This window comes from Podarcis bocagei, assembly GCF_964188305.1.
Source record: "Podarcis bocagei genome assembly, chromosome: 10".
In the NCBI taxonomy this organism is placed as follows: domain Eukaryota; kingdom Metazoa; phylum Chordata; class Lepidosauria; order Squamata; family Lacertidae; genus Podarcis; species Podarcis bocagei.
Genome location: NC_138135.1, coordinates 849,519 through 863,638, shown reverse-complemented (window position 1 = coordinate 863,638; position 14,120 = coordinate 849,519). Strand labels below are relative to the sequence as shown.

Genomic DNA, 14,120 nt, shown 5'->3' with positions numbered 1-14,120 from the left:
CAAGGAGAAAAATTTCTAGTTGTTGGAATTTATGCACCAAATGAAGGTAAATCTGACTTCTTTAAGAGACTACATGAAACTTTGACGGACTACCTGGATTATAACATGATAATTATGGGAGACATGAATGGTGTGGTCTCCACTAACATGGACAAGGCACAAAGACTAACAGTCACTAAAGAAGGGAGACTCCCTAAGACTTTTTTCGAAATGACAGAAAATATGGACTTGATAGACATTTGGAGAACAAGGAACCCTCTGGAGAGAGAGGGAACCTTTTTCTCCCAAGCAATGATGACCTGGACCAGAATTGACCAAATTTGGGTTACCAGTGGACTGGCTCCAAAGATTAAGAAAGTGGAAATCTGCCCAAAAACTTGTTCCGACCATAACGCCGTGAAGATGGAGATGAAACTCACAATAACTGGTCAATTTAGATGGAGAATGAATGACACCCTCTTTCGAGATAAGGAGATCCTCACGAAGGCCCAAAAGACCATAAAAGATTATTTTGAAATAAATTTGAGGACCGACGTGGAGAAAAGAGTAATCTGGGATGCAAGCAAAGCGGTTATGAGAGGATTTTTGATTCAACAAAATTCAATAAAGAGGAAAAAACAAACTGAGAAAAAAGAGAAGATTTTGGAAATGATAAAGGAAGGAGAGAGGAAATTAAGAACAAAACCAAAGTCTCAGGACATTTTAAGAGAGATCAAGTTATATCAAACTCAATATATGGAATTGATGAACCAAGAGATTGAATGGAAGATAAAGCAAATGAAGCAAAAGACTTTTGAATCAGCAAATAAATGTGGCAAACTTTTAGCATGGCAATTGAAGAAAAGGCAGAAACTAAATACAGTTACAAGCCTAGAGGTGGATGGAAAGAACATATCTAAACCCAATGAAATTAGAAATTGCTTCTTAAGTTATTTCAAAAGACTTTACACTCAAGGCCCGCAAAATGAAGAAGATATAGACAAATTCCTTGCAAGATATGGACTACAAAATATCTCTCATCAAAGTAAGATGGATTTGAACCAGAGAATCTCAGAACAAGAGATAGAGGCTGCCATTCAGAATATGCAACTGGGCAAATCTCCGGGACCAGATGGACTGACTTCCAGATACTACAAATCGCTGAAGGAATGGCTGATTCAACCACTAAGAGAAGTTTGTAACGAGATTCTTGAGGGAAAAAGGGCACCTGAATCGTGGAAAGAGGCATATATTTCACTCATACCAAAGTCAGAGACTGAAAAGACCCAACTTAAGAACTACCGCCCAATATCACTCCTTAATGTGGATTACAAAATTTTTGCAGACATTTTGGCAAAAAGATTTAAAAGAGTCTTGATGGAGAAGATTCATAAAGACCAAGCAGGCTTTCTCCCTAAAAGACACCTAGCAGATAATGTAAGGAATGTAATAGACATTTTGGAAAAGTTGGAGGTGAATATAAACACTAAAGCAGTATTGATCTTTGTGGACGCGGAGAAAGCCTTTGATAACATCTCTTGGAGTTTTATGAGGAAGAATCTTCATGGGATGGGGGTAGGCCAGGGTTTTGAGAACGGTATGGCTGCAATATATTCTGAACAAAAAGCTAAACTGATTGTAAATAATGTTGTGACTGAGGAACTTAAGATAGAAAAAGGAACACGACAGGGGTGCCCAATTTCCCCATTACTTTTCATTTCGGTTCTGGAGGTGTTGCTGAATATGATAAGAAATGACCAGCAGGTCAAAGGTGTGCAGGTCGGAGCTAAACATTATAAGTTAAGAGCGTATGCAGATGACCTAGTATTGACTTTGCAAGAGCCAAACACTAGTACAAAAAAGGTTTTAGAAATAATACAATAATTTGGCCAGGTAGCTGGATTTAAGTTGAATAAGCAAAAAACTAAAGTTTTAGGGAAAAACCTAACAGATATGGAAAAGGAGAAATTTCAAGAGGAAACAGGTTTGACTGTGGTCAAGAAGGTGAAATACCTAGGGGTTTATTTAACATCGAAGAATGTGAATTTGTATAAGGACAATTATGAAAAATGTTGGTCAGAAATTAAAAAAGATTTAGAAATATGGTCAAATTTAAAACTGTCAATGTTAGGCCGAATTGCAGTAATTAAAATGAATGTATTGCCTAGAATGTTATTTTTGTTTCAGACCTTGCAGATTCTCGACAAGATGGAATGTTTTAAGAGGTGGCACAAAGACATTTCGAAATTTGTCTGGCAGGGCAAAAAACCCCGAATTAAATTTAAAATACTGACTGACGCTAAAGAAAGAGGGGGTTTTGCCCTGCCAGACCTAAAATTGTACTATGAGGCAGCAGCTTTTTGCTGGCTGAAAGAATGGATGCTCCTTGAGAACACGGACATCTTGGATCTGGAAGGTTTCAATAATGCTTTCGGTTGGCATGCATATCTTTGGTATGACAAAGTTAACAGTGTCTTTAAAAATCATATTGTTAGAAAAGCACTATTTAATGTTTGGATAAGATACAAAGACCTACTGGAAAATAAAACCCCTAGATGGGTGTCACCAGTGGAGGCTAAAGCAGTGAAGAAACTCAATATGGAGGTCGGATGGCCGAAGTATTGGGAAATCTTAGAACAGGATGGAGATAAGTTTAAACTACAAAGTCAGGAGAAATTGAAGCATAAAGTAGAAAATTGGTTTCAATATCGTCAAATAATGGAATTTTTTAAACAGGACAGGAAAATCGGTTTCCAGGTGGAAAAATCAAAACTAGAGACTGAATTGTTAGAACCCAATACTAAGAATTTATCTAGAATGTACAACTTGCTGTTGAAATGGAACACACAGGATGAAACAGTTAAATCGGCTATGATTAAGTGGGCTCAGGACGTTGGTCATAACATTATGTCAGCTGACTGGGAATGGTTATGGAACACCGGTATTAAATTTACGGCATGTAATGCCTTAAAGGAAAACATTATGAAGATGGTTTACAGGTGGTACATGACCCCAGTCAAACTGGCAAAAATCTATCATTTGCCCGATAATAAATGTTGGAAATGTAAAGAGACTGAAGGTACTTTCTATCACCTTTGGTGGACATGCCCGAAGATAAAGGCCTTCTGGGAAATGATCTATAATGAAATGAAAAAGGTACTTAAATGTACCTTTTCTAAAAAACCAGAGGCCTTCCTCTTGGGCATTGTCGGCCAATTGGTGACAAAGAAAGATAGAACTTTTTTTATGTATGCTACAACAGCAGCAAGAATACTTATCGCAAAGTATTGGAAGACACAAGATTTACCTACGTTGGAAGAATGGCAGATGAAAGTGATGGACTATATGACACTGGCCGAGATGACAGGCAGAATCCGTGATCAGCGAAAAGAGACGGTGGAAGAAGAATGGAGAAAATTTAAAAGTTATCTTAAGGACTACTATAAACTTAATGAATGCTAAAATGTTGTGGTTTCCAGAAGCAAAAAGGTACAGGGATAGAAGGTTAGACTATAAAAGAGACTAAGAGGACAGAGATTAGAAAGTAACAACTGGGAGTTGCTTGTTGAATTATGGACATTGGGATACAGAGAGGGGGGGTATGGGGAAGTCTAAGAAAAGAGGTTTATGAAAATATGTTTGAAACTATTCATGTATGTTTGTCATTTTTTGTGTTTGTTTGTCTTTCTTAAAAATGTTGTAAAACCAATAAAAATTTTATAAAAAAAAAAAAGACAATAAGTGTTGGAAATGTAAGGAGGCAGAAGGGACATTCTTTCACCTCTGGTGGACCTGTCCGAAAGTAAAGGCCTTCTGGGAAACGATATATAATGAGTTGAAAAAGGTATTTAAATATACCTTCCCTAAGAAACCAGAGGCCTTTCTTCTGGGCATGGTGGACCGGAAGGTGCCAAAGAAGGACAGAACTTTGTTTATGTATGCAACCACAGCAGCAAAGATCCTTATCGCAAAGTACTGGAAGACACCAGATTTACCCACACTGGAGGACTGGCAGACGCAGTTGTTGGACTACATGGAGTTGGCAGAAATGACTGGCAGAATCCGAGATCTGAGCGAAGAAACAATGGAGGAGGACTGGAAAAAATTTAAGGACTATTTGCAAAAATATTATAAGCTGTTTGAATGTTAAGATTGCGCAAGATTAAGAAAAGCTATGCTTCTGCAATTTGATTAGGTAAATGACAAAGTAAGAAATGATAAAAACAAAAACTGAAACGAGATAAATTTGAAACAAGTATATTATGTTTATTATAAAAGTGTCAAAATTAAATTACAAACTTTTGAAATTGGCAACATAATAAATTCAAAGGTACAATAAGGTGTGAAACAAGGTAACAAATTGCTGATATGGTTAGAATAATGAACGCAATGTTGGGAGGACGCGAGGAGGTCCAAAAGAAAGTAAGTCGTTGAAAGATGATGTGAAATATATTTAACTCTTTTTTCTTTTTCTATTTTCTTCATATATAAAAAATGTTTCTTGCATGTTGTCATGTAAACAAATCTGTGAACCTATGAAAAGAAACGCAATAAAAAAACTTAAAAAAAAAAAAGAAAGTACCTTTGGTTTTTGCACCATACTCTGTCATTCTGCCACCGCATGATCTCCCAGCACTCCTTCTTCACCAGAACTTTTTCGCTGCCTCCTGCCCTGCGCGTTCTGAAGAAAACTTGAAATACTGAAATTGAATGGGGGATTTCCCCCCCAGCCTAATTTCAAGAGGGGGAAGGAGGGGCTGCAGGTATCAGAGAAGTCTCCTGGGGGCCCCATCTTCGCTCATGAAACCCATGGGGCAACCCCAGAGCTCCTGCTCATTCTGGGGTTTGAGGAAGATAGTATTTTTCCATAGTCCCAGAATTTTTGATTCAATCATGCTTCTCAGGAGTTTTCCCACCAGAGGACCACAGTGCTGTAGTGTGTTCCCACCATTTCAGAACACCATTTCAGATAAAACCACAGCGGACTTTGCCACCAAACTCTGCCAATTTGTCCTTACCCACAACAACTTCAAATTCGGTGATGACCTGTTCCTTCAGATCAGCGGCACAGCAATGGGCACCCGCATGGCCCCACAGTATTCCAACATCTTCATGGCAGATTTAGAACAACGTTTCCTAAACTCCTACCCACACAAACCTCTCTTGTACCTGTGATACATTGATGATATTTTTATCATCTGGACACATGGTCAACAGACCCTGGACACCTTCCACCAGAAATTCAATGATTTTCACCCCACAATCAACCTAACAATGAATCAATCTATGCAAGAAATACATTTTTTGGACACTACTATAAAAATACAGGATGGGCGCATAGACACCACCTTATACCGTAAACCAACTGACCGACAAACATATCTACATGCCTCTAGCTACCATCCCAAACATACCAAACAGTCCATTGTATATAGCCAGGCACTACGTTACAGCCGCATCTGTTCCAATTCTACAGGCAGAGACTCTCACCTAAGAGATCTACAGCAAACCTTTTTAGAACTAAAATACCCAGCAGATGAAGTTAGACAACAGATCAACAGAGCCAGACTGATACCCAGAGAGAACTTGCTGCAAGACAGACCCAAAAAAGAAAATAACAGAACACCTCTAGTCATCCCATACAGCTCCCAAGTTAAAACAGTACAACGCATCATCAGAGATCTACAACCTCTCCTGGACAATGACAGTTCTCTTTCTCAAGCTCTGGGAGGAAGACCTTTCATTGCCTACAGACAGCCACCCAATCTCAAACAACTCCTAACCCACAATAATACTACAACCAGACTTAACACGGACACTGGCACCAGAGCCTGCAATAAACCCAGATGCCAACTTTGCTGCCACATACACCCGGACAACACCATTACTGGCCCCAACAACATCACACATACCGTCTCAGGACTATTTAATTGCTCATCGTCTAACATTGTTTATGCCATCAAATGCCAACAGTGTCCTTCAGCTCTCTATATTGGACAAACAGGCCAAACCTTACGCCAAAGAATAAACGGACATAAATCTGACATCAAGAATCACAAGACAGAGACACCAGTAGGAGAACACTTCAATCTCCCAGGACATTCTATACAAGATCTCAAAGTAGCTGTTTTACTACAAAGGAATTTCAGAAATAGACTGGAAAGAGAAGCTGCTGAATTGCAACTCATTACCAAACTTAAAACCATGGAGAGACCTGGTCTGAACAAAGACATTGGATTCTTATCTCACTATACATGACAAAGCCATTTTTCACCTTCTCACCCCTTGCTTTTTCCTGTAAGACCTATTGCAGTCGTTTAGAGTCGTCAACAGGCTCATCACAGCTATCTGCCAATCACCCATTCCCACCACTCTTCTGAGTAATACCCTCCCCACCTTCTCACTATATAGAAGGATCTGGCAACTTCTGTTTCAGTGTATCTGAAGAAGTGTGCATGCACACGAAAGCTCATACCAAGAACTAACTTAGTTGGTCTTTAAGGTGCTACTGGAAGGAATTTTTTTTGTTTCGACTACGGAGAAGACCTTCAGAAAGGGACTGAAGGAGAATCAAGAGCCTCAGGATCTGGACCACTAAGTTTTATACCTACACCTTTGGGTTCTGATGAGCCTGAGAAAGTGATACCACCGCCAAAGGGAGAATAGAACTATCTCAACATGTCTCTGCAACTACTAAGTTGGAACATTCATGGTTTTAATTCCCCTGAGAAAAGGAAGAAGATTTTTCATTTATTAAAAAAGGAACAATTAGACTTAATTTGCCTACAGGAAACACATGTGATTAGGCTCCATAGGAAAGTTTTAATCAATAAGAGACTGGGTCAAGAATTTATTTCATCTGATAGAGTGAAGAAGAGAGGAGTTGCTATCTATGCCAAAGAAAGCCTATCACCAAAATTTCTTTTTAAAGATGAGCAAGGAAGAATTTTGGCAATTGAAATTCAAATACAAGGAGAAATTTTTTTGATTTTGGGAATTTATGCACCAAATGGGGGAAGTCGGAATTTTACAAGAAGTTGCATGAGACAATGCTGGATTATGTGGACTATAATAACATCATTATGATGGGTGACATGAATGGGGTGGTATCTACGAATATGGACAAAGCGCAAAGTCAAAGCATAACAAAAGAGGGCAGGCTACCAAAACCTTTTTTTGAACTAACTGACAACATGGATCTGATTGACATTTGGAGAACAAAAAACCCCTTAGGAAGAGAAGGGACATTCTTCTCTGAAGCCAAAATGACACGGACAAGAACTGACCAAATATGGATAACTAGAGGATTGGCTCCCAAGACTAGAAAGGTGGAAATCTGCCCAAAAACCTGCTCCGACCATAATGCAGTAAAGATGGAAATGAGATTAAATTTAACTGGCTCCTTCAGATGGAAGATGAATGACACCTTATTAAGAGACCAAGAGATTGTCAAGAAGGCCCAAAAGAACCTGCGGGACTACTTTGAAGTAAACTTGAAAACCACAGTGGAAAAAAGAATAATCTGGGATGCAAGTAAAGCGGTGATGAGGGGGTTTCTGATACAACAGAATGCAATAAAAGAGAGAACCCAAAATGAGAAAAAAGACAGAATTTTTGAGAAAATAAAAGAAGGAGAGAAAAAATTAAGATTGAAACCAAAGTCACAGGAGATTCTGAGAGAAATTAAATTATATCAAGTACAATATATGAAATTGATAAATCAGGAAGTCGAATGGAAAATCAAACAAATGAGACAAAAGACAAGTCTCCAGGGCCGGATGGGTTAACCTCCAAGTATTATAAGACTTTGAAAGACTATTTAATTCAACCATTAAAGGAGGTGTGCAACGAGATTATGGAGGGGAAGAAGGCACCGGAGTCATGGAAAGAAGCTTTCATCACACTTATACCAAAATCTGAATCTGAAAAGACACAACTCAAGAACTACCGTCCCATTTCCCTTTTAAATGTGGATTATAAAATTTTTGCACATATTTTAGCTAACAGATTAAAAAGAGTGTTAAATGAAGTGATCCATAAAGACCAGGCAGGCTTCCTCCCAGGCAGACATTTGTCTGACAATACAAGGAACATTATTGATATTTTGGAGTTATTGCAAACGAACACTAACACAAGAGCAGTTTTGATTTTTATTGATGCGGAGAAGGCCTTTGACAATATCTCTTGGAATTTTATGAAGAAAAATCTTAAGGGAATGGGAGTGGGACGTTGGTTTGAAAATGGTATAGACGCAATCTATTCAGAACAAAAAGCAAAACTGATAGTTAATAACGTGATGTCAGAAGAGTTTAAAATTGAAAAAGGAACACGACAGGGTTGCCCTATCTCTCCATTGCTATTTATTTCGGTCCTGGAGGTGCTCTTGAACATGATTAGGAGGGACCGGTTGATTAAAGGAATCCAGGTCGGAGCTAAACAATATAAACTCAAGGCCTTTGCAGATGACCTGGTTTTGACATTACAGGAGGCAGAATCTAGTACGAAAAGAGTTTTAGAACTGATTCAAGAATTTGGTCAGGTGGCAGGATTTAAATTAAACAAGCAAAAAACTAAGGTTTTGGAGAAAAATTTGACAACAATGGAAAAAGAAAGGTTTCAGAAGGAGACAGATTTAAATGTGGTGAAGAAAGTGAAATATCTAGGGATTAATATGACGGCCAAAAATTTGAATTTATTTAAAGATAATTATGAAAAATGTTGGTCAGAGGTTAAAAAAGATTTAGAAATTTGGTCAAAATTGAAGCTTTCCTTGTTGGGTTGAATTGCTGCCATAAAGATGAATGTACTGCCAAAAAATGCTGTTTTTGTTTCAAACTTTGCAGATTGTGGACAGGATGGACTGTTTCAAGGGGTGGCAGAGAGACATTTCTAAGTTTGTCTGGCAGGGCAAAAAGCCCAGAATAAAATTTAAAATATTGACTGATGCTAAAGAAAGAGGGGGGGGTTGCCCTGCCAGACATAATAATAATAATAATAATAATAATAATAATAATAATAATAATAATAATAATAATAATAATATATTATTTGTACCCCGCCCATCTGGCTGGGTTTCCCCAGCCACTCTGGGCGGCTTCCAACAAAGATAAAAAATACACTAAAATGTCACATATTAAAAACTTCCCTGAACAGGGCTGCCTTCAGATGTCTCCTGAATGTCAGGTAGTTGTTTATCGCTTTGACATCTGATGGGAGGGCGTTCCACAGGACGGGCGCCACTACCGAGAAGTTGACATGAAGTTGTATTATGAATCAGCAGCATTCTGCTGGTTGAAAGACTGGCTACTTCTGGAGAACACTGACATTTTGGATTTGGAAGGGTTTAACAATGCGTTTGGGTGGCATGCATATCTGTGGTACGACAAGGTTAAAATTCATAGAGCATTCAAGAACCATATTGTCAGGAAAGCAGTGTTTAATGTCTGGATAAGATATAAAGATTTATTAGAAAACAAGACCCCAAGGTGGCTATCACCCATGGAAGCTAAGGCTCTGAAAAGACTCAATATGGAGGCCAAGTGGCCGAAATATTGGGAGATATTAGAACAAAATGAGGACACATTGAGATTGCAGAGTTTTGAGAAATTAAAAGATAAAGTGCAAGATTGGCTACATTATTATCAAATTAGAGAGGTTTTTAATGTGGATAAAAAAATAGGCTTCCAGGTGGAAAAATCGAAATTAGAAACAGAATTGTTAGAACCTAAAACTAAGGTACTTTCAAGAATGTATAACTTGCTGTTAAAATGGAACACTCAGGATGAAACGGTCAAATCAGCTATGATTAAGTGGGCGCAAGACATTGGTTATAACATTATGTTGCTGACTGGGAACAGTTATGGACCACCGGTGTGAAATTTACGGCATGTAATGCCTTAAAAGAAAATATTATGAAAATGATATATAGGTGGTACATGACACCAGTCAAGCTTGCAAAAGTATATCATTTGCCTGATAATAAATGTTGGAAATGTAGAGAAAATGAGGGAACATTCTTTCACCTTTGGTGGACGTGCCCAAAGGTCAAGGCTTTCTGGGAAATGATCTATAATGAACTGAAAAAGGTATTTAAATATACCTTCCCTAAGAAACCAGAGGCCTTCCTTTTGGGCATTGTCGGCCAATTGGTGCCAAAGAAGGACAGAACTTTTTTTATGTATGCAACAACAGCAGCAAGAATACTCATCACAAAGTACTGGAAGACACAAGATTTACCCACCCTGGAAGAATGGCAGATGCAAGTGATAGACTACATGGAATTGGCAGAAATGACTGGCAGAATCCGAGACCTGGGAGAAGAGTTAGTAGAAGAGGATTGGAAGAAGTTCAAAGACTACCTGCAAAAACATTGCAAAGTGTTTGAATGTTAAAATGATGTTCAGGCTATAAAGATAATATGGCATTAGTGACATATTTGAAAGGAATACGTAAAAAATGTTTTAAAAGAATAAGGGTGAAAAAGAATTGAATAATATTATGTCAAATTTAAACTAAATGGCACAAAGGGATTAAGTTATAAAGAACAGGTAAAAATGGATTTACAAGGAAAGGAAAAATTGGAGACATAATAGGTTGGAAAGTATAAATATAGAATAAGATTTGAAAGAAGGTAAGGTACTGCTGAATATGATCGTGTAAAAGAAAAGGGAGGTGTGAGGAAGTCAGGAAAGAAGGTTATAAAAATAATAAGTAAAAAATTGGATTTTCATGTTTCTGTTTTTCTGTTTTTCTGTTTTTCTTTTATTTACTTTTTGTATGTTTTTTTGCTGTATTTTTCTGTTTCTGTTTGAATGTGATAATGTTTTCTTTTTTCCTGGTTGATTATAAAGTTAGTTTTATTATTTAAAATTTCAATAAATATCTTTAAAAAATAAATAAATCCTTGGGCACGTCCACCAAAGGTGAAAGAATGTACCTTCAGTTTCTTTACATTTCCAGCATTTATTATCGGGCAAATGATAAATTTTTGCAAGCTTGACTGGGGTCATGTACCACCTGTATATCATTTTCATAATATTCTCTCTTAGGGCATTACATGCCGTAAACGTCATACCTGTGGTCCATAACTGTTCCCAGTCAGCAAACATAATATTATGTCCAACATCTTGTGCCCATTTAATCATAGCAGATTTCACCATTTCATCCTGAGTATTCCATTTCAACAGCAAGTTATACATCTTTGACAAAATCTTAGTTTTGGGTTCTAACAGTTCTGTTTCTAATTTTGATTTTTCCACCTGGAAGCCAATGTTCTTTTTTTTCCTTAAATAATATTTATTAAAGTTTCAAGTAGTACAAAAGATAAAAAGAAAAAAGAAAAAAAAGAAAATTTCCCCCTTTATAATCCAAATTTTCAATAACTTTCTTCCAGAACTTCTCCTCACCTCCCCTTCTTGTATTCCATGTCCAAATATTTATCCAACAAGTTCTTATCCCTAAATTTTTAGCCTTAATTTGTTATCATATTTAATTCAGTTTACATATCAACTTTTAACTTATATACATCAATCATTTATACTTAAAATTTTTTTTTCTAAGGTCAACCCAGTTTCCCTTCCACGGATTCCCCATTTTTATACTAATAACAACACAAAATTAAAAAAAAATCAAACAGCCTTTGGATTTCCAAACGCCACCCTCCCTTCCCCGGTTTCGATCCCAGAACCATTGTCCATTGCCTTTTCAGAGCTTTCGCTTCCATCGGTGACAACCACCTTGGGGTTTTATTTTCCAATAAATCCTTGTATCTTATCCAAACATTAAACAATGCTTTCCTGACAATATGATTTTTGAATGCTTTATGTGCTTTGACCTTATCATACCATAAATATGCATGCCATCCAAATACGTTGTTAAAGCCTTCTAGATCCAAAATGACAGTATTTTCAAGAAGTAGCCATTCTTTCAACTAGCAAAAAGCTGCTGATTCATAGTAAAGTTTAAAGTCTGGCAGGGCAAATCCACCTCTTTCCTTTGCATCAGTTAATATCTTAAATTTTATTCTGGGCTTCTTGCCCTGCCAGACAAATCTAGAGATATCTCTCTGCCACTTCTTGAAACAGTCCATCTTGTCCACAATTTGCAATGTCTGAAACAAAAACAACATTCTAGGCAATACATTCATTTTTATCACAGCAATACGACGCAACAGTGAAAGCTTCAAATTTGACCAAATTTCTAAATCTTTTTTCACTTCTGTCCAACATGTTTCATAATTATCTTTAAATAAGTTCCCATTTTTGGCTGTCATATTAATCCCCAAGTATTTCAATTTCTTAATCACAGTCAGGCCTGTCTCATTCTGAAACCTCTCTCTTTCAATTGGTGTTAAATTTTTTCCCTAAAACCTTAGTTTTTAGCTTGTTCAGTTTAAATCCTGCCACTTGACCAAATTCTTGAATTAATTCTAAAACCCTTTTAGTACTAGATTCTGGCTCCTGGAACGTCAATACTAAGTCATCTGCAAATGCTCTCAGTTTGTACTGTTTGGCTCTGACCTGAATACCTTTAACCAACCGGTCCCTTCTAATCATATTCAGCAGAACCTCCAGGACCGATATGAAAAGCAGTGGGGAGATTGGGCACCCCTGTCGTGTCCCTTTTTCTATCTTAAATTCTTCCGTCACCACATTATTTACAATTAATTTAGCCTTTTGTTCAGAGTATATTGCACCTATACCATTTTCAAAACCTTGGCCTACCCCCATCCCCTGTAGGTTCTTCTTCATGAAACTCCAAGAGATATTGTCAAAAGCTTTCTCCACACCCACAAATATCAGAACTACTTTAGTGTTTATATTCACTTCTAGTTTTTCCAAAATATCAATTAAGTTCCTCAAATTATCAGACAAGTGTCTTCCCGGGAGAAAGCCCGCTTGGTCTTTATGAATCTCTTCCATCAATACAAAGAGCTTCAGTTTCAATGCAAGCCTTAGAAGACATGATCTGACTCACACAGGGGAGAAACCATTTAAATGTATGGAGTTTGGAAGGAGCTTCAGTCTGAGTGGAACCCTTGATTTACATCAACAAACTCCCACATGAGAGAAACCCTATAAATGTCAAGTAGACAGAGGTTCAGTCCTAGTGGAACTCCTACATCCACAGACTCATGGACAGGAAGAACTTTAACAGCTGACACCCTACAAACCCATCAACCCTCAAAGAGGAGAAGCTGTTTAAAGGGAAAGATTGCAGAAAGTGCTTTAGTTATAATGGAGTGTTTAAGGAACATCTAAGGACTCAGAGGGGAGAACCCATTTAGATGTATGGAGTGTGGGACATGTTCCTTTCAGAGTCCACTCTTTTGTTCACAGCAATGAACTCAGCAGGAAATCCATCTTAAAAGCATGTCATGTATTTGTGGTTCTGCTGTTTATATGTAAATCTGTATAGTAATGAAATAATGAAGGTAACGTCTCACTCTAGTGAGTATAATTTTAGATGTAAGGTACCTTTTGATAGTGAGGGGGAGTTGGTGAATCTGGATTTCTGGGATGCTCATTTGCCTGGAAGCAGCTGGCAGAAAGCTTTTCTTCGTGAAGCCCCTACAGATTTCGAGTTGCTGACTTCACTCCCAGACGACAGGAAGCGAAAGACACACCTCCATTGCCCTGTGTCCTTCCAGCCTCTTTCCTCCCTTGCTCCCTTCTGCCGGTTTATGTGCCTGACTTAGATATCCTGTGTGCTGTATTTTTCTATTGCTGAAACTGGATTTGCTCTCAGGAGCTAAGTTTTGTGCCTCACTGGGGACCCAGTGAGAACTGTATGCTTTGAAAGCTCAGTAAACTATTACTGAAGAAGTCCTGTTGCCTCTGTGTGTGTTTCTGACCTCAGTGTGGGACTTGCTCTGCACGTGGCCCCTACCCTGCTGCTACTTGGCTCATGCCCTGGAGTTGCTCAACTCAAGCATGCAAGACGGTTTTTGCACCAAACTCTGTCATCCCCCCCCCACCCCATGATCTCCAAGCACTGCTTCTTCACCCAAACGTCATCCCTGCCTCCTAAGCATTCTGAAGAAAACTGATAATACTGTAAGTTAATGGGTGATTTCCCCCCAAGCCTAATTGCAAGAGGGGAATGGAGGGGCTGCGGGGACCAGGGAAGTCTCCTGATGGGCC

General features: G+C 38.1%; 1 protein-coding gene and 1 long non-coding RNA gene across 2 annotated transcripts in view; one reads left to right on the top strand and one right to left on the bottom strand.

Annotated features, from left to right (window-relative positions):
- Positions 1–14,120, top strand: part of LOC308595559 (uncharacterized protein) — a 149,389-nt gene that overhangs the window by 68,452 nt on the left and 66,817 nt on the right. The gene's annotated exons all lie outside the window — the stretch shown is intronic.
- LOC308595886 lies at positions 6,050–7,736 on the bottom strand. The gene is made up of 2 exons (XR_014012177.1): positions 6,405–7,736; positions 6,050–6,367 (listed from the first exon to the last, which is right to left on the bottom strand). It is a non-coding gene; the product is annotated as an uncharacterized lncRNA (long non-coding RNA).